The sequence below is a fragment of the Thalassophryne amazonica genome, chromosome 6, assembly GCF_902500255.1.
Source record: "Thalassophryne amazonica chromosome 6, fThaAma1.1, whole genome shotgun sequence".
NCBI classification, from domain to species: Eukaryota; Metazoa; Chordata; class Actinopteri; order Batrachoidiformes; family Batrachoididae; genus Thalassophryne; species Thalassophryne amazonica.
This window is the reverse complement of record NC_047108.1, coordinates 48,114,314-48,132,709: the sequence shown is the minus strand read 5'-3', so window position 1 is coordinate 48,132,709 and position 18,396 is coordinate 48,114,314. Positions and strand designations below refer to the sequence as shown.

The window sequence follows — 18,396 nt, the reverse complement described above, 5'->3', positions numbered from 1 at the left end:
TCAATCACAGCCACAGAAGCCTAAAACTTCTTCTGGGTTGTCTGGGTGTCTTGGTGGCGTTCCTCACTGTTCTTGAGAACTGTCTACTCCACACAGATTTACCATAGAGTGCCATACTGTTTGTATTTCCTCATAATTGATGTAACTAAAGTTAGACATAATCAGTGACTTGGAAATGCTCATGTATCCATCTCCTGACTTGTCTGAAGGAAACTGGCAATTAAACTGATTATTTACAGGTATTATGCCAAAGGGGCTGATTACTTATTCAACCCATCATCTTGGCTTTTATATTTTGAATTAATTTACGTATATCAAGTTGTAGAGATTTGTTTTCAGTGTGAGTCTAAGGAAGATATTTTTAAAAAAATTTCTATTGAGAAACCTGATTTATTTTCTGTATTTGAAACACCATATTTACAAATTTACACCATATTTATTAAATTATTAATTTATTAAATTTACACCATACCACAAATTAAAATGCGTGAAATACCAAGGGGCTGAATACTTTTGCAAGCCAAAGTACATGCAGACAAACAGCGAACACTACACCATGAGTCATGTGACCGATTTTATTTGACTTGTCACGTCACCACTCTATTTAGGCACACGAACGCTGAGTACCCTTCTAGTTATCTTAAGAATTGCCAGCATTATTTCTTTAAAGCAGCAAGCAAATTTCCTGACTGATAGTTGACTGATTTAGTAAAGTAAATACACTAAAATATATATGGTTGACACAATAAACTGAAAACTCTTATTTCCACTGTGGTCCATATTAATCATTGGGTTCGTCTCTTTTTAAAATGTAAATATTAATCATTTCCAGTGTGTCCACGCGAAGATACCCGCTGGGTGGCGCTGGGTTCACACTGGTCACGCAAGATGAAGCGCGCGAGATAATTTTAGGGCAAACAAAGGTTACCATGGAGATCTCTTCTATCCTTTGTTTTAAGTTGTTTAACATCGACCACACGGGAAAACACCGTGTTATTAACGCACAAACCCAACAACACTCAGTTTATTAATTCGTGTGAGTTTCCCCGCAAACACAAGCAAACTCTCTCTTTAGCCAGTTTGACATTAGCGACGCGCTGCTAACGCTAACCAGCACTAGCTGGCATGCTAGTTTAAGCGAAATCGGTAAGTCATGGCACTGAGAGGAGTTTCACTCTGTACTTCACTGCAGATTGAGAAAAAAGCGGCCTCTATGAGCTGAACTGAGTGGTTAGGAGGAGATAACGTCGCTGTGGGCGGATCTCAAACAGCCAGTGAGGTTATCTCCGGTTAGCCATACAGGCTAGCATGACGGACCGTATCGTTCCTGCCGGGGTCTGGATTCTTCTCAGCCACCAGCCATGATTTTATGGAGCCTAACCTACAAGTAAGAGCTTCTCCCCACTACCCGAATGTGATTCTCGTGAGTGTTTATGTCTGACAGAAAGGATTGGTGCATAGGGTGGATTTTCTTTTCTGAATCATCCAGCTAGAGGAAGGAGGATTTTTGTGGCACACCTCGATAGATCGTGAAGAAAGCCGAACCATATTCTTGATTTTCGTCAAATGTTGTTCTGTTTGGTGCAGGGGACACATGTAAAGTCTAGTAAATGGTTTAACCCAGGGAAGTACGCCTTAAATATCTAGGCTTTACAGGTACGAGTACGCCAGGCGATAGTGACAGCCATATTCAATGTTCGCAAAAACCACCGAGCGCTGTGTGCACCAAATGCCTTTTATGACTTACTTCCTGTGATCCACATGATAAAGGTGATGGATTATATTTAGAGCAGGTACAGAGGGTGTTGCCGCAGAGTGGCATTTTTATGTGATTAAAGGTCTCACAAGAGAACTGAACGGTAATCTTGTATGTGTGCTGCCTTCGGGGACTCTGTTTTAAAATTGTTCATCCTGGACTCGCCTTAGCATTTCATATTGTCCGTTTCTGTCACCATATAGATAACGTAGCACTTATTAATTTTAGCTATTTCATGTAATAGCCAGCTGTACATGCTCTTATTTGTGGTGTACAATGTATTTTGACAGCCCTGTAAATGGTGCCTCAATAATCTCATTTATTTTAATGTGGCACTTGCCTTTAATAGAAACTGAAGGCAATATGAAATTATGTTAGAGTTGGTAGAAAAGTATTGTGAATTTTATTCTTTAATGTTTACTCATTGCCACTGAGAATTTGCTTACTCTTTCAAACATTAGGTGTTTTTAAATTAAGTGGTTACAGGTGTGAGACATCCCAAACATGAACGGTCATGTTACCTGCTGGAGCAGTTTGTCACACAGCACCACTTTCCAGCCATGGACCATTTCAGTGATGGCTGCCAATACAGCGGGTACTGTGTGGTATAGCATATATCTAAATACATTTCCCGTGTAACCAGAATTTTACAAGGAGAGTTTAATACAGAAGTACTCGCTCAGAGAGAAATCTTAATTTGCATATTCATGTCCACATATGGGCCATGTGCCATTGACAAAAATACAAAAATTATAAGTAAAAGTACAAGTTCATAACTTGACATTCGTTCATTTCTTGTACCCGCATTCCCCAGTCGAGGGTCTTGGGGGGGGGGGGGGGGGCTGAAACCTATCCCAGCAGTCGTAGGGCAAGGGGTAGGGTACACCCTGGAGAGAATACCAGTCTGTCACTGGAGTATATATAGACAGACAAACTCATTCACAAATAGATGTACACCTATGTTCAGTTTAGAGTCACGGATTAACCTATCCTGCATGTCTTTGGAAGTGGAAGGAAGCCAGAGCACCCAGAGGGAACCCATGCAATCAAGGGGAGACCATGCAAACTCCACACAGAAAGGACCAGGTGGGACGCAGTCCCAGGACCTTCTTGCTGTGAGGAAACAGTGCTAATCACTCATCCATCGTAACGACTAACTCTAGACAAATAATTCTTAAAGAGAGAGGAAAATAATGGTATAGAACTCTCACACTGAGCACTAACTGTGCTTTGTTGGTCAGATGATGTTATAGTGATTGCACAGTTATAGCTGTGATAACCCTAACCCTTCAATACATGTATTTAGCTGCTTTATGTCCTTACCTTGCAGATTCATATTAACAGCACAAAATCTTTATCAGTAAATAAAATATTCTATCAATAAAGCTTTATTGCTCTACAGGGTAACATTGGGAACATGCACTGGTACTATGCATCACTGCATCTGCCACACTAGGGAACTGTCTCAGGTTTTTGATGGAAACTTCCCAATCAGACAGCTGGTTCATCCCCACTTCTTGAATGTCACCATCTAATCTGCAGCAGCCAGGTGAAACATAGGCATCACCTTGGCCTTCTTCATCCTCTGGAGTCCTCAGTATTGAGGCACCTCTGTTCATGATCATGCCCAGAGAAAACACGCCTCATAGCCAAAATGTCATAGCAAGCATTCCGATACAATGCAAGTGATACTCCTCATCTTAATCTCCCTAAGTAATTTCTGTTTGACAAGAAGTCAGTAGGATTTTCTCAGCAGTGACATTCATGTCTCTGGGTCTTTGCCCTTTATGACTGAGACACCTACAAAAAGCTTATGGAGCCATGAGTTTGCTGGACAGTGGTGTTCAGTGATAAAACTCTGTGGACTCTATTGTCCTTGTCCGGACTAATTATTTGTTACAAACTGACATAATAGGCTTGTGGTACAGTTATCTGTACCAACGGACCACCTAAGACATCTGCGCTCTCGTATTTCTATTGAATGAAATATCACCGTTAACAATAATTAGCAGGTGTTTATAGCTGGTCATAGTTGTTAATGCCCACACCCAAGCCACCAAAAAGCTTTGCGGAAATCGAACACCTGAACCAAAGTTAGCCTTAGTTTGCTTGGAGAGTACGATATGGTGGGGCGGGATGGATTTGGGCTCCATTCATCTTGCCCAGGTCACCACGGCCTTGCTCCACACCTTTACCCATTGCTGGCCATGAACAATGTTTTTATTTGTTTTTCATTAATTCATTCATTTTCTATACTATTCTATGGGGAATCTTCTTCACAGACTAAAGTTAATTATGGAGTTCCACAAGGTTCTGTGCTAGGACCAATTTTATTCACTTTATACATGCTTCCCTTGGGCAGTATTATTAGACGGTATTGCTTAAATTTTCATTGTTACGCAGATGATACCCAGCTTTATCTATCCATGAAGCCAGAGGATACGCACCAATTAGCTAAACTGCAGGATTGTCTTACAGACATAAAGACATGGATGACCTCTAATTTCCTGCTTTTAAACTCAGATAAAACTGAAGTTATTGTACTTGGCCCCACAAATCTTAGAAGCATGGTGTCTAACCAGATCGTTACTCTGGATGGCATTTCCCTGATCTCTAGTAATACTGTGAGAAATCTTGGAGTTATTTTTGATCAGGATATGTCATTCAAAGCGCATATTAAACAAATATGTAGGACTGCCTTTTTGCATTTACGCAATATCTCTAAAATCAGAAAGGTCTTGTCTCAGAGTGATGCTGAAAAACTAATTCATGCATTTGTTTCCTCTAGGCTGGACTATTGTAATTCATTATTATCAGGTTGTCCTAAAAGTTCCCTAAAAAGCCTTCAGTTGGTTCAGAATGCTGCAGCTAGAGTACTGACGGGGACTAGCAGGAGAGAGCATATCTCACCCGTGTTGGCCTCCCTTCATTGGCTTCCTGTTAATGCTAGAATAGAATTTAAAATTCTTCTTCTTACTTATAAGGTTTTGAATAATCAGGTCCCATCTTATCTTAGGGACCTCATAGTACCATATTACCCCATTAGAGCGCTTCGCTCTCAGACTGCGGGCTTACTTGTAGTTCCTAGGGTTTGTAAGAGTAGAATGGGAGGCAGAGCCTTCAGCTTTCAGGCTCCTCTCCTGTGGAACCAGCTCCCAATTCAGATCAGGGAGACAGATACCCTCTCTACTTTTAAGATTAGGCTTAAAACTTTCCTTTTCGCTAAGGCTTATAGTTAGGGCTGGATCGGGTGACCCTGGACCATCTCTTGGTTATGTTGCTTTAGACGTAGACTGTGTTTCATAATTATTGTATGGCCTTGCCTTGCAATGTGGAGCGCCTTGGGGCAACTGTTTGTTGTGATTTGGCGCTATACAAGAAAAAAGTTGATTGATTGATTGATACCCGCTTATTCTAACCAAGGGCCACGTGGGGGGGGGGGCTATCCCAGCGGTCACTGCGATATGCAAGGTTCCCCCTTGATATGACATCAGACTATCACAGGGCTGATGGATATAGAACAGACAAACACATTCACACTGTCACTCACACCTGTGGTCAGTTTCGAGCAACCAGTTCACTTAACCTTCATTGGAGCATGAGGAGTGAACCCATACAAACATGGGGAGAACACACAAACTCCTCACAGAAAGGACCAGGTCAGAAGTAAATCCAGGGCCATCTTCTTGTGATGCAATGGTGCTAACCATTATGGATGTGAATCTTTCAACAACTCACAGTTTGATTACGTTTTGATTCATGGGGGTCACGGTTCAATTCAATATCGATTTGGTACAGAAAATAGAGCTGCTAATTTCAGGATCTACTCAAGTGTGCTAAGAAAGGTGGTGTGGCAAATTATGCCATGAAAGTAAAGTGCCAAAGATAATGTAGATTTATATGTGAAAAAGTCAATGTAAACAAAAGCAAATTTATGAATAAAGGTATTTCTTCTCCACAACACTGTAGGGGCATGTCTTTTGAAATCAAACGGGTGGTAGATCTAGTTATTCTTTTTACAAATTCAGAACTGGCTGGACGTTTGTTAAAGTGATGCACTGTGGTGCTGGTCAACTCCTGGTGTTGCCGCTGCGGCTGCTCATCTTCTTTCAACTCGGGGTAGATAATATGCTGGATGCATCTGAGCATTTATTCTGTTTTCCAAAATGCTTGACCTTCACTTTGCACAGCTTGCATATTGAATTGGTCATATGAAGCTACTTCCTTCTCGGGATATTGTACAATCCAAAGTGCGCCCAAACTCTTGCTTTTAACGATAACGGTAAATTTTGCTGGATGATATATTGCCTCAGTAAACACCACAAAAATGTAAATACTGTATAATCCTTTTAAAGAGAAATGAGCTTTATTTCTCAAGAATATACAACGTTGGAATTGAAATGAGTTAAACACTTTTAAATTAGTGATTCATTTTTCAAAAGGGGGTGTGAACTAATGGGCCATTTTCTCCATATGATGTGCCCTTCAGACATCAGTGGGCCTATGCAAAGCAGACTAAAATAAATAATTCAAGGATTGTCATGGTGTGTGTGTGTGTGTGTGTGTTTAAATCTGTTTTAAGAGTCACAGCTTTATGGCACTAAATCCAGGCCAAAAGTTTTGTAATCTGAAAAGAAAAAAGATTGAAAAAATAAATTTTGAAACTGAAAATTCAATGTTTGTTTTTGAATTTTATAATCATTTCAAATGTATTATTAAAATAAAAATAAGTGTAAGATATATATTTTTCAGTTTAAATGTATTTTTGATTCAGCTCTGTAATTATTTTGATCAAAACATTTATTTTCATTCATATTTCCTTTTTTTCACTCTACTCCCGTCTCCATCGTGGATTACTACGCGGCTGGCGCGTGAAAGAAAATAGAGAGAATGAAAGCTTATTACGAGGCTTTAAACCCTCGAGATAAAGCTGTTTATTGTGATTGATATGTAGCAATTGGTTCAGTCGATCCGTATGTTGTACCGGATAGTGAATTTAATGACGATGTAACAAAGTGGCCGGTAGTTTCACAGCGTAAACTTAATGTGACCAGAACCAAGCAGACCGCCCGTAAAGCCAAAGTCAAAAGAGCGCTCCGGCTACCGGCGGTGTGAAGAAGCCTCACCGTTACATGCTCGGCACTGAGGCGCTGAGAGTGATCCGCCGCTGCCAGAAATCCACTGAGCTGCTGATCCGCAAGCTGCCGACCAGGTCAGCCTCGCTGGCCTCCTGCAGAGCATCATAGCAGAGCTCTGAAAGCAGAGGTTGGTCTTGAAGTCCTGAGCGATTTCTCTCACCAGGTGCTGGAAGGGCAGCTTGTGGATCAGCAGCTCGGTGGATTTCTGATAGCGGTGGATCTCTGTCAGTGCCACGGTGCCGGGCCTGTAACGGTGAGGCTTCTTCACACCGCCGGTATCCGGAGCGTTCTTCCGGGTGGCTTTGGATTTGGATTTCCGGGCGGTCTGCTTGGTTCTGTCCATATTAAAGCTTCCTTCAGATCTGCTGAGCCAGGTTTCTCTGTGTGTCACTTAGAAAGCTCCTAACACTCCTCTGCATGATGCACAATAACTGCTGGCAGCCTGTAAAATGAGCGACCTGCCTCATTTTCATGCAGCAATGCTGTGCTGCTTTCACGGTCTTGTGTGGATTTGGGACACATCGGTTTTTTAGGTATAGGTGTTAAGCTTTACAGTCTTGCATATTTTCCAGTTTTTAAACATCAAAAATGAGTGGTCTAGAATTACTTGTAATAGACATCTTTGTCCTTAGCATTACTTAGACCAGTGATTTTCAACCTTTTTTGAGCCGCGGCACCCTTTTTATATTTACAAAATCCTGCGGTACACCACTGTCATGTGTCACGCACCACTAACTCGACTGTGTCTACACGGTGCGTTAGCACGTTAGCAAGACGTGCGGTACAGATATGATGTAACATAGTATATTATAGTCATGGAGCTGTATATAAGAACTAGAGAGCGCAGTCCCATTGCTGCACACTAAATGAAAATGTCCCTTCATGGACAGCGACATGACGTCTCCTAACCGGGCAAAATATTGACGAAGTACCCGGATGTTAATGCATTTTCAATGGAGATTCGCGACTGAACACACTCAGAAAAATGCTCGCAAAATACGTGATAAAATGCCATTTTGTCCTGGATATCGAGCCAGTAAAATGAAATTACATTAAATTATGTCAGGAAAGTATTAAACTTACTCTCACACACACATTCTCAAATATTAGTGTTGAAAGTTACACGGATCTGTGCTGTTAAGCTATGCTGCTCGGCTGAGCTGCTGCTGTGTTCAACGCAGCGCGGCTCCTAAAACCATTGCAATGCTTTTATATATATTATATTTTTACACAATTATCCTTTATTGACCGAGTTTCATTCATGAAGTCAGTGGTGTGTGTGTGCACATCTCTGTGTGTGTGGCAGCACAGCGCGGGTCATTAATCTCATTATTTTAAGGTGCAAAAAAAAAAAAAACTCCCCAGTCTTGTCCAACAATTTTTAGTCACTAACGACAAGAATTTTAACTAGACATTGGTCTAGCAGTGGAAAATATCAACTAGACATAAGTGAAAATAATGATCCGTGTCATCGGGCGACACAGGTACGGCAGGAGACATACAGCAGTTTATCATCCAAATATCACGGACAAAGTGACAACAATAACCAAAACCACTTACTTATGGAAGGAAATATTGTTCTCCCTTGTTCCTCCGTTGTGACTTTGCCAACATACGCAGCTTTCCGGCATATTCCACCTGTTTCTTGACGAGACTAAGTGAACTTCTATGCACACAAATCACTAACTTGCCTGGAATTAAAATGGCGATCACGCCTCCTTGTCGGCACACGGCTCAGCGCTACTGCGCGCTTTGCTGCCATCTAGTGGAATAAAAGAGCATTACACCATCTGCCACACTATTACAGCACATACACCCGATAATGGTGATATTTGATAATTGCCCACGGCACCCCTGACGATCGATCACGGCACCCCGGTTGAGAATCACTGACTTAGACAATACAGTGGAGAAAAAGTGTTAAGTCATTATCTATCAAAGGACCCACGTTTCCTGAAAGCAACATCATGTGAGGACTGATTGCTCTCCTGTCAGTCACAATTCCATGCCCCTCTCAATCAAAGCCACGCCCTCCCACACCAGAATGGGGTCAAAAGTTTGAAACTGAAAAAATAAGATCTGAAAGTGGGGAAAAAAGATCTGAAGGTGAAAAAAAGAAATATGAATGAAAATAAATTATTTGATCAAAATAGTTACAGAGCTGAATCAAAAATTTATTTAAACTGAAAAATATATATCTTACACTTATGTTTATTTTGATAATACTTTTTAAACGATTATAAAATTGAAACATTGAATTTTCAGTTTCAAAATTTATTAATTTTTTTTTTATTTTCAGATTACAAAACGTTTGGCCTGGATTTAGCTCCATACAGCTTGAGCCAATTGGAGACAAAATGTTGTTATTTCCTGGCTATTAATTCAAGCCTCTTGTGTAAAAATCTGTAGGCTTTGGTTTGGGTGAATGTAATCTCTTTACATACACCACAGATAATGTGAAATACTGAAACATGTGATAGAGTGAAAAAACTGAAATAAATCCATCTTGAAACTATTATTTCTAATTAATATTGTATGGAAATAAAGTTGGCCTTCTCACTAACTTAACATCCATTGATGAATACATGCAGTTGGGGGAAATGGAATTTAAGTTTTTAGTCAAAGTGTATGTAAACTTACAGTACCCTCCAAAAGTATTGGAACACTTGGTATTTCACACATTTTAATTTGTCATTTCAAATACAAAAAATAAAAAATTCTAAAATGACCTTACTTAAACTCAAACTGAAAGGACATCTCTACAACTTGATATAAATTAAATAAAAATATAAAAGCCAAAATGATGTGTTGCATAAGTAATGGAACGCTTAATTGTAAATAGCCAGTTTTATTATATGGCTACGATGCTACGCACACTCTGATTGGCTGATTTCCAGTCTGATATTTTCCAATATCAGACCTTTCCATGACAATCGGTCTGGTGTCACAGGCCGAACGGTCCACCCCTAAAAATCGGTCTCCCCTGCCTTCACTGCACATGCGTCATTAGCCACGGTTCATGGATTATCTCCTCGTTTCTGCTTAAAGCTGCACTTCAGTCGTCATTTGTCTCAGCGACAGATATCTGAAGCTTTTGTACAACAATCATTTCCACATAAATTTGACATTATTTCATCATAAAACACGGAGGAAGCGATCAGAGTGCCGCAGCTACACTGGCTGCTAGCTATTGCGTTCACTGTGTGTCCATCATTTCAAAGTGTCAGCGAATATCGCCTCATTTCTGCTTAAAACGGCCTCATTTCTGATTAAAACTGACCTTAGAGTGATTTAAGAGGTTTTACCTTGTCATCTGATGGTTAATAATTCCATTAATCCATTTGATCGCTTTGGATGAAGAGACTACTGCCCCCCCCCCAGATGAGCTATCGATGCTCCGAAATGACAAATGCACAGTAGAGGCAGGGCGGACCAGTTATTTTTTGGGGGGGGGGGGCAGTCGGTCTGTGACTCCGAAATGACAAATGCACGGTAGAGGCAGGGCGGACCAGTTATTTTTTTTGGGGGGGGGGGGGGGACAGTCGGTCTGTGACACCGGATTGCCTATCACATTTGCGACATTGTTTACAATATTCACGGTGCAAAATAAAACAAAACAAAAAGCAAACAAAGAAAATGAAGGAATTGACAGCAAATGAGAAGCTTATTGAGACTGCTCATTTTTCTAACATACACAAAAAACAACAAAAAACAAATCCAGTATGTCATAAGCCATCTGAAGGTATTTGCAGTAGGTGAAGAGCTCAACACATTTCTGTTGCGATTTTTTGCTGGACTGAGAAAAGCAGACGGCAGTCTGTACACAATGCACAGCATCAGCTATGGGCTGCATCGTTAGGATTGTTTTTGAACTATCTGATTCTTTTTGCAAGTTGACTGAGAACAATTTTGGATTGGACTCCTACGAGTATTTAAAGTTCATGTTGGACTGTTTGGAACCTGTTGACGTCAAAGGACCAGTGACATGGCAAAATGTAAGTCCCTTTCTCTTGTTTATAAATTAATAAAATATCAAATGACAAGGATCTATTTTAGCCATTGTATAAAACAAACAGTTTTTTCATTTGTTCAATGGAAAGAATATTTCATGAGGTGAAAGATGGAATGTTCCATCTTTCACCTCATGAAGTATTGTCACCATTGCACTCATAAACATTCATTATTTATATCAGGGGTGGGCAACTTGTTCCAGAAAGAGCCAAGAGGGTGCAGGTTTTCTTTGCAGCCACTGACTCCACCAGGCGATTTCACTGATTAACTGATTCCATTTGCTCAAAGTGCTATTAATCAGTGAAATCGCCTGGTGGAGTCAGTAGCTGCAAAGAAAACTTGCACCCTCTTGGCCCTTTCTGGAACAAGTTGCCCACCCCTGATTTATATAATAACGTCTTCTTGGTTGTCTGGGTGTCTTGATGGCTTTCCTCACACTTCTCCTTCTTGCAGACTCAATTTTTTAGAAAAATCTACTCCATAGAGATTTACCATAGAGTACCATGCTGTTTACATTTCTTTATAATTGATGTAAATAAAGTCTAAGATGCATTCAGTGACTTGGAAATGTTCATGTATCCATCCCCTGACTTGTCTAAAGAAAACTGCCAATAAAACTAATTGTTTACAGTTAATAAACCAAAGTGTTCCATTATTTATGCAACCCATCATATTGGCTTTTATATTTTTAATTAATTTATATCAAGTTGTAGAGATGTGCTTTCAGTTTGAGTTTAAGGAATATAACTTTAGATTTTTTTTTTTGGTTGTTTGTTTGTTTTGTTTTTTTTTGTATTTTTGTTTAAGTGTCAGACATGAAAATGTGTGAAATATCAAGTGTTCCTATATTTTTGGCGGACACTGTACATCTACAACTGTAAATGATTGTAATCAGGAGTTACAGTATCTCTAAACATTTTCACTGTACATCACTTTATGGTGTTGCCTTAAATAATTATGTTGTAAATGAAAAGTTTATCTGTTATGATACTATTATCATAGTTTATTTGACACCTGACTATCAATTAACTGTTTACTGCAAATGAGTCAAATGATTGTTGCACATCCAGAATATATCACGTGATCCAAATGATTGTTTCAAGTCTGCTGAACATCACAAATCACACTGCAAAGAAATTATGTAAGTCTTTCTTGTTCAATTTTGATAGATGGCACTTATTTAGACGAGATTTTGTCTGACAGGAAACCTCTTTCAAAGGAACGTGTGGATCGTGACGATTGAGATAGTTCCGACGGTCTTTGAAGGCATATATTGTTACGTAATAAGGGGCAGGGCCAGTAGGTTTTACATGCGTGAACCGTGAGCACAGTCAGTTACGCACTGTCTCTGTGGATGTTATATCGACCTCTGCTGGATTTCTGGCTGCTCTGTGGGAGCAGACTGAGAGAAGTTTGGGACATTTCGCAGCAGAGCGGTCACCAATCAAAATACAACTCCGCGTGCGCTAAAAAAAACAACAAAAAAAAAACACACACAACTGGTAAGATGCGACTTTTCTGTTTCTGTGTCAGACCATTTGTTGACGTAGTGTGTAAATTTATGTCTGCGCACAGGCTGTAAGTGACAACGCGTTTTATGTGGAGATAAATATCTTCACAGCGTTTTGTCAGTTAATATGTGAGCTGATGTTGCGTTCATGTGCTACATTTCACCGCGACTTGTTGAAAACGCCACACATTGTTCAGCGTGGTGTTTACGTCGCTGTTCATGCTCCAACCACGTGTCGGCAGCTTGGTGCCTTGTGGCCATTGTAAACACCGCTGCATTGTGGGACGCTGTCTGCGGTAATACACTTTTTTTCCTAATTTGTCACCAAAACATATTGACAAAGACAACTGCAAGTGCTGGAAGTTTGTAGGTGGGTGAAAGTGTCCGAGCAGCGTGCTGTGCGGGGCTGAACAGCCTGCATCATCCCTCCCATACAGCAATTAGACGCTCGAGTACTTATCATTCAGTGTCAATATTTTCGATAATACTGGACATGGTGATCATCACCAGGTCATCCTGCTCCCACACAGCAGATACTGTATCATCAGCCCACCGCACACAGCTGACAATAAATTACTGAAAACATGACTTTGATTGCAATTTATTTAACAGAAATGATTAAACTCAGTTTAATGCCATCACATATTAATCTTAAGTAAATTCATAGTATAGTGCACAGTAATATTAAGTTGGTGTTAAACCATACGAAAATATAGTTGGCAGGAAAAAAGTGTTAAGTATTAGTGTTAAGTATTAGTTTTGGCAAATACAAATTGATTGACCTCTGGAGCAAGTAATTAATAAAGACCCCTTTATTCTTTATTCATTTCTAATTTTTCAAGCTACATTTTTTTTTTTTAAAGTAGACATTAAGTATTTTTAGTGATATCATAACCCTTTTGTTTTCTGTGCTGGTTCACATTCATATCCATATGAAACTGGTAGCTTTCTGTAATTTTGCATACCTCACAACCCCAGTGGCGGTCTCATATCTTATACATCCAACATTCACACACACAAACTACAGCTGATGATTGATATTAAAAATTTAATGGTGTGAAATTACTGTTACAGGTTAAACCCTGTTCACCATTATTAACACAAGGCAGCGCCATCGTGTCACTGCTGCTGGAGTCCCTTAATTGAGAGAGTAGCAACATGACTAGTTGGGGGGGAAGGTCACATGACTCGTGGTGCCATCTTGGGTTCAAAATAGCGTTCTCTGTTAATCTATCTGCATGTAAATCCAGCTATTTTATTTGTTTATTGGCTGAAAATGTCAGGTTGCTGTGCATTTGGAGGCACAAATAGACACAACAAGGGCTTCAAGATGTACACATTCCCTTCAGATCCGAACAGAAGAAAAATTTGTTTAAATAAAGTCAGCTGTGGTATTGTAGCTGACATCATCATCAGAGCTTTGAGAGGTAAATGTATTGTTCAGTCCCATGTACAGTAAAACTCACCTAAACCATCATTGTATAAACTCGGTGTATCCGCTGTCACTGGACAAAAAAAGTCCCAAAGTTTTTGTATTGTAATCCATGTAATAAACACAGTATGTGATGGATTTTGTATAACATATTTTTCACTCACATTGGATAAAATGTCCCATCCGATCACAGTGTATTTCCATGAAAAACCCCTTGCATGGGGGGGCCGGAGTCATTTCCGTGATTACAAGCCCAACCGTTTATCTTTTTGCACATGGTACGCAGACTATGAAACCGCAGCCTGACATGCTAAATCCAGCCCATTTAAACATGCTGTAGTTAGGCCTCTTCTTAACCTAGATCCCTCAGTTTTATCTAATTTTAGACCAGTATCAAACTAAGGTTTTTATCTAAGGTTTTAGAAAAAGTTGTTTTTAATCAGTTGCAATCGTTTTTAGAACACAACTCTGTTTTAGATAAATTTCAGTCAGGTTTTAGATCTCGACATAGCACTGAGTCAGCTCTTTTAAAAGTACAAAATGACATTGTTTTATCCTTGGACTCTAAAAAACCTGTGCTGCTGGTGATGTTGGATCTAACAGCTGTGTTTGATACTGTGGGCCACTCAATCCTCCTCACACGTCTGTCCCAGCAGGTTGGCCTCCGGGGGACTGTCCTGGAGTGGTTTCAGTTTTATTTGACCAACAGGACTTTCAGGATGATGGTTAATGACCTCTCCTCCTCCACAGTTCCTCTGACCACTGGTGTGCCCCAGGACAGTATCCTCGGACCGCTCTTGTTCTCTTTGTACATGCTTCCACTGAGTTCAGTCATCACTAAATACAATCTTCAGTTTCATTTTTATGCTGATGATCTTCAGATTTATATGCCAGTTGTGCCTAATAATACAAGTGCTTTGGACTTCATACATAGCTCTTTTAAGGATATTAAGGACTGGCTGGCTCAGAATTTTCTGCACCTTAATGAAGCCAAAACAGAGTGTATTCTGTTTGGAGCTAAAACTAACTCTGACCCAGATCTTGGCTCCCTGGCTCCTTATTGTAGGGCTGTGGTAAGGAACCTTGGTGTGTTGTTTGACGACTGTTGAAAATTTGAGAAACAAATTGACAGTGTGGTAAGAGCCAGTTTTTTCCAGCTGAGACTCTTGGCAAAAGTCAAACCCTTTCTAAGCCAAAGGACCTTGAAAAGGCTATGCATGCTTTTATCAGCTCCGGATTGACTACTGCAATGCACTTTATGTTGGTATCACTCTAGGCTCCCTAAACCGACTCCAACTGGTCCCGAATGCTGCTGCTCGCTTGTTGACCAACACCAGGAAGCACAGCCACATCACTCCTGTACTTTACTCCCTGCACTGGCTTCCAGTCCGTTTTAGAGTTGATTTTAAACTGTTAGTTTGTTTTTAAAGCTGTAAATGACATTGCACCTTCTTATTTATGTAACCTGTTAAAAACACACAACCCTGTCAGAGCACTTCGGTCTGCTGACCAAAACTTTCTGGAGGTTCCCAGGTTCAAACAATGGGGTGACTGTTCTTTTGCAGTAGCAGGTCCTAAGTTGTGGAATGCATTACCTCCTGAACTGAGGTCCATTAATAGTTTGCCTCTGTTTAAAGCTAAGTTAAAAACGTACTTGTTCAGGGCAGCTTTTTGCACATAATTGCTTTGACACTTTTTCGTCTATTTTTTAATTCTATTTGGATGCTCTTATTATGCTTTTATGTATGTTTTTCATACTGTTCTTTTTATTTTTTCTTTAGTTAGTGCTATTGGAAAGCACTTTGGTTCAGTGAAAACTGTTGTCAAGTGCTATAGAAATAAAACTTGATTGATTGATGCTAAATCAGATAGCTAAAGGCTGTCTGCGTTCACTCCATCTACCATCATATTTTAATAGTTTTGCAGTGCACATGCTGATTACATTTTGGGATCACATACGTTTGTCAGAAAATTGTGCAACTTTACAGCACAAAGTCGGAAAAAGATGAAATTGTACATCTTACCTTTGAAGTGGAGGTGATGATTGTAGAAAGAAAAGCTTGTTCAGGATCAAATTAATCCATAATAATGCATAATCCAGCGATGGAGAACTTTAAACCTGTCATGCACGTCATTGCATGACACGTTATGATCAGACAAATAATGTATAGTTTTCATGATAGGAGCATTTTTAAATTTTGACCCCTGTGTAATTCTTTATTAACCTCTGTAGCTCATTAAGCCTCAGTCCCACCGAATAATGAAGGCTGAAGAAGGAGCCACGCATGGGTGTGGGGTGATTATTCAAAGAATGACCCACGTTTTGATCTATCACGTATCCACTATGAAGGTGCCACTATCTGCCTCTCTGTACCCCGCATGTGCCGCGTAGCAGCCTCTAGTGAGCCACGACCGACCTGTCATTACAGCCTCGAATGGCTCGCATCAGCCACACTAAGCCATGTAGTGCCATGCTAGCGCCATATTGGAGCACGTTTAGGCATGAGTTTGGTCCAAACCTCCAGCCCTCCCACACCTGGTCCCTTCAAAGTGTGGGTTTTCAATTCACAGATTCACAGCAGCATTTAAAGATGTCCCTTTTTTTTTTTTTTTAAACGCAGCCCAAAAATAGACACTCCAGCACAGTTCCACAGTTGTGCACTATGCGCCAGGCTGCTGTCCACCTGTAATGCACCAGACCAGCTAGACCCGAACCACGGGTTCCTGGAGAGCCGCCTCTGTGCTCCTCGCTGGCTCCGCGGCTCTCTGGCTTTTCTTCTGCGGCTGTAAACACACAAAACTTTGTTTGTCCATTTATTTCTGCAAAATCGCTCTTTTGCGCACGTGCTGCTGTTGTCCTTTCATGGGCAGCCGCCTCTGTGCTCTTTCTAAGTGGCTTCTTTTCCATCTGTGGCTTGCTGGCTTTATTTTTTCCCTGGCTTTACACAGTCATTTTTACAACATGATTCCACTTTTGACTTTGTGTTCGTCCGTTTATTTCTGCAAAAGCGCTCTTTTGTCCGCGGTGCCGTTCTGTATATAGAATGAGGTGACCGTTTTATTATATACACCTGTGGATCATTTTCAGTGTGTGTGTGTGTATGTATATATGTGTGTATATATATATATATATATATATATATATATATATATTTCTTTATTTCTTCCGCAGCTTACAAGTTATCATGATACAACTTTTAACTTTGTGTTATGTCTTCAAAATCAGTCTTTTGCGCTCTGCACCTGTGTTGCCGCACAGCTCCTGCTCTTAGCTACTCCACTGGAGTTATTATCTTCCATAGCTTTAAACACACATCCACTTTCACGCAGTCACCCAAATTTTAACTTTGTGTTCGTCCAATATTGACTGAAATATCACTCTTTTGTGAGCTGGCGTTCTGCCTAAATGCTCGTTTGAAGCGTGATGATGAGTCACTGCCTCAGTGCGCACACACAGCGGAGCTCATGTGATCCATTAATTCCAGAAGTAATTAGAGGTGTTTTCAGCATCCAAGGTTTGACAGAAAATGATTAATCCACTACAATATAATTATTTTATATAGAGTCCAGCGCACAGAGCAGGTGGAATTGTGTGCGCAAGAGAGCCGCTCCAAAAATAGCCTCTCAGGTCTTGCCTCAGTGCGCGCACACACAGCGGAGGTCATGTGATCCATTAACAAGATATTAAATCAACATACTTTTACATACAACAGACATAAACATACAGACATACTTTTACAGCTAGGAACTGTTTTATCAAGCTATAAAAAACATTAAAAATAATTACCTTAAGCTGTTCAAAATACATTCCACATGGAGCAGGAAAGAGGGGGGGAAAAAAAGCGTCCAGATGAAGCAGTCCTCTGATTCTAGAAGTGATTAGAGGTGTTTTCAGCATCCAAGGTTTGGCAGAAAATGCTTAATCCACTACAAAATAATTATTTTATATAGAGTCCAGTGCACAGAGCAGGTGGAATTGTGTGCGCAAGAGGAGAGCTGTAACAAAAATAACCTCTCAGGTCCTGCGAAGGTGCCAGGCGCGCGGATAATGGACTTTTTGCAGAATCGTAAGCACCACGCAAATGCCTCTAAGCCATCGTAGTAACTGTTGTTGCTAAATTTTGAACATCTTGAAATTAGCGCCACGCTCAGAGAGGAGCATCGTTAACTGAAGATAATGCCTCTAAGAGCCACTCTGAGCCACTATACTGCTACGATAGCTCACGAAACAAAAACAAAAAAACAGGGTGCGTGGCTCCTTCTTCATCCTTCATTATTCGGTGGGACCACGGCTTTAGAGTTCAGCTCCAGGATGGCTCCATATCTAAAAATAAACATTAGTTAATTTAGAATATGTGTGCCAAATTCCATGCTTTTTTCACAAACTGAACAATGTTTATGGAAATTTTAGCTAAGCTGCACCACTACCACAAGTGGTATGGTATTGGGCTTTAAATAGAATCATATCATGCATGCATAGATGCAACTTGATTATGATGAGTGCACAGTTTAGAAATGCTTTTTGTGTAAGGGTCACTTAAGTTAAAAA

The 18,396-nt window shown here is 40.3% G+C and overlaps 1 protein-coding gene across 2 annotated transcripts in view; it reads left to right on the top strand.

Annotated features, from left to right (window-relative positions):
* The first annotated feature begins 1,139 nt into the window (after nt 1-1,139).
* The window catches only part of bcl2l1 (BCL2 like 1), a 119,609-nt gene continuing 102,352 nt past the window's right edge, over nt 1,140-18,396 (top strand). The window contains exon 1 of one of the 2 annotated variants that reach the window (XM_034172130.1): nt 1,140-1,387. The gene's annotated coding sequence lies outside the window, so the exon portion shown is untranslated. Of the gene's footprint in view, nt 1,388-12,205; nt 12,408-18,396 lie in introns of those variants that run through there. The other variant, XM_034172131.1, reaches the window with a different exon arrangement.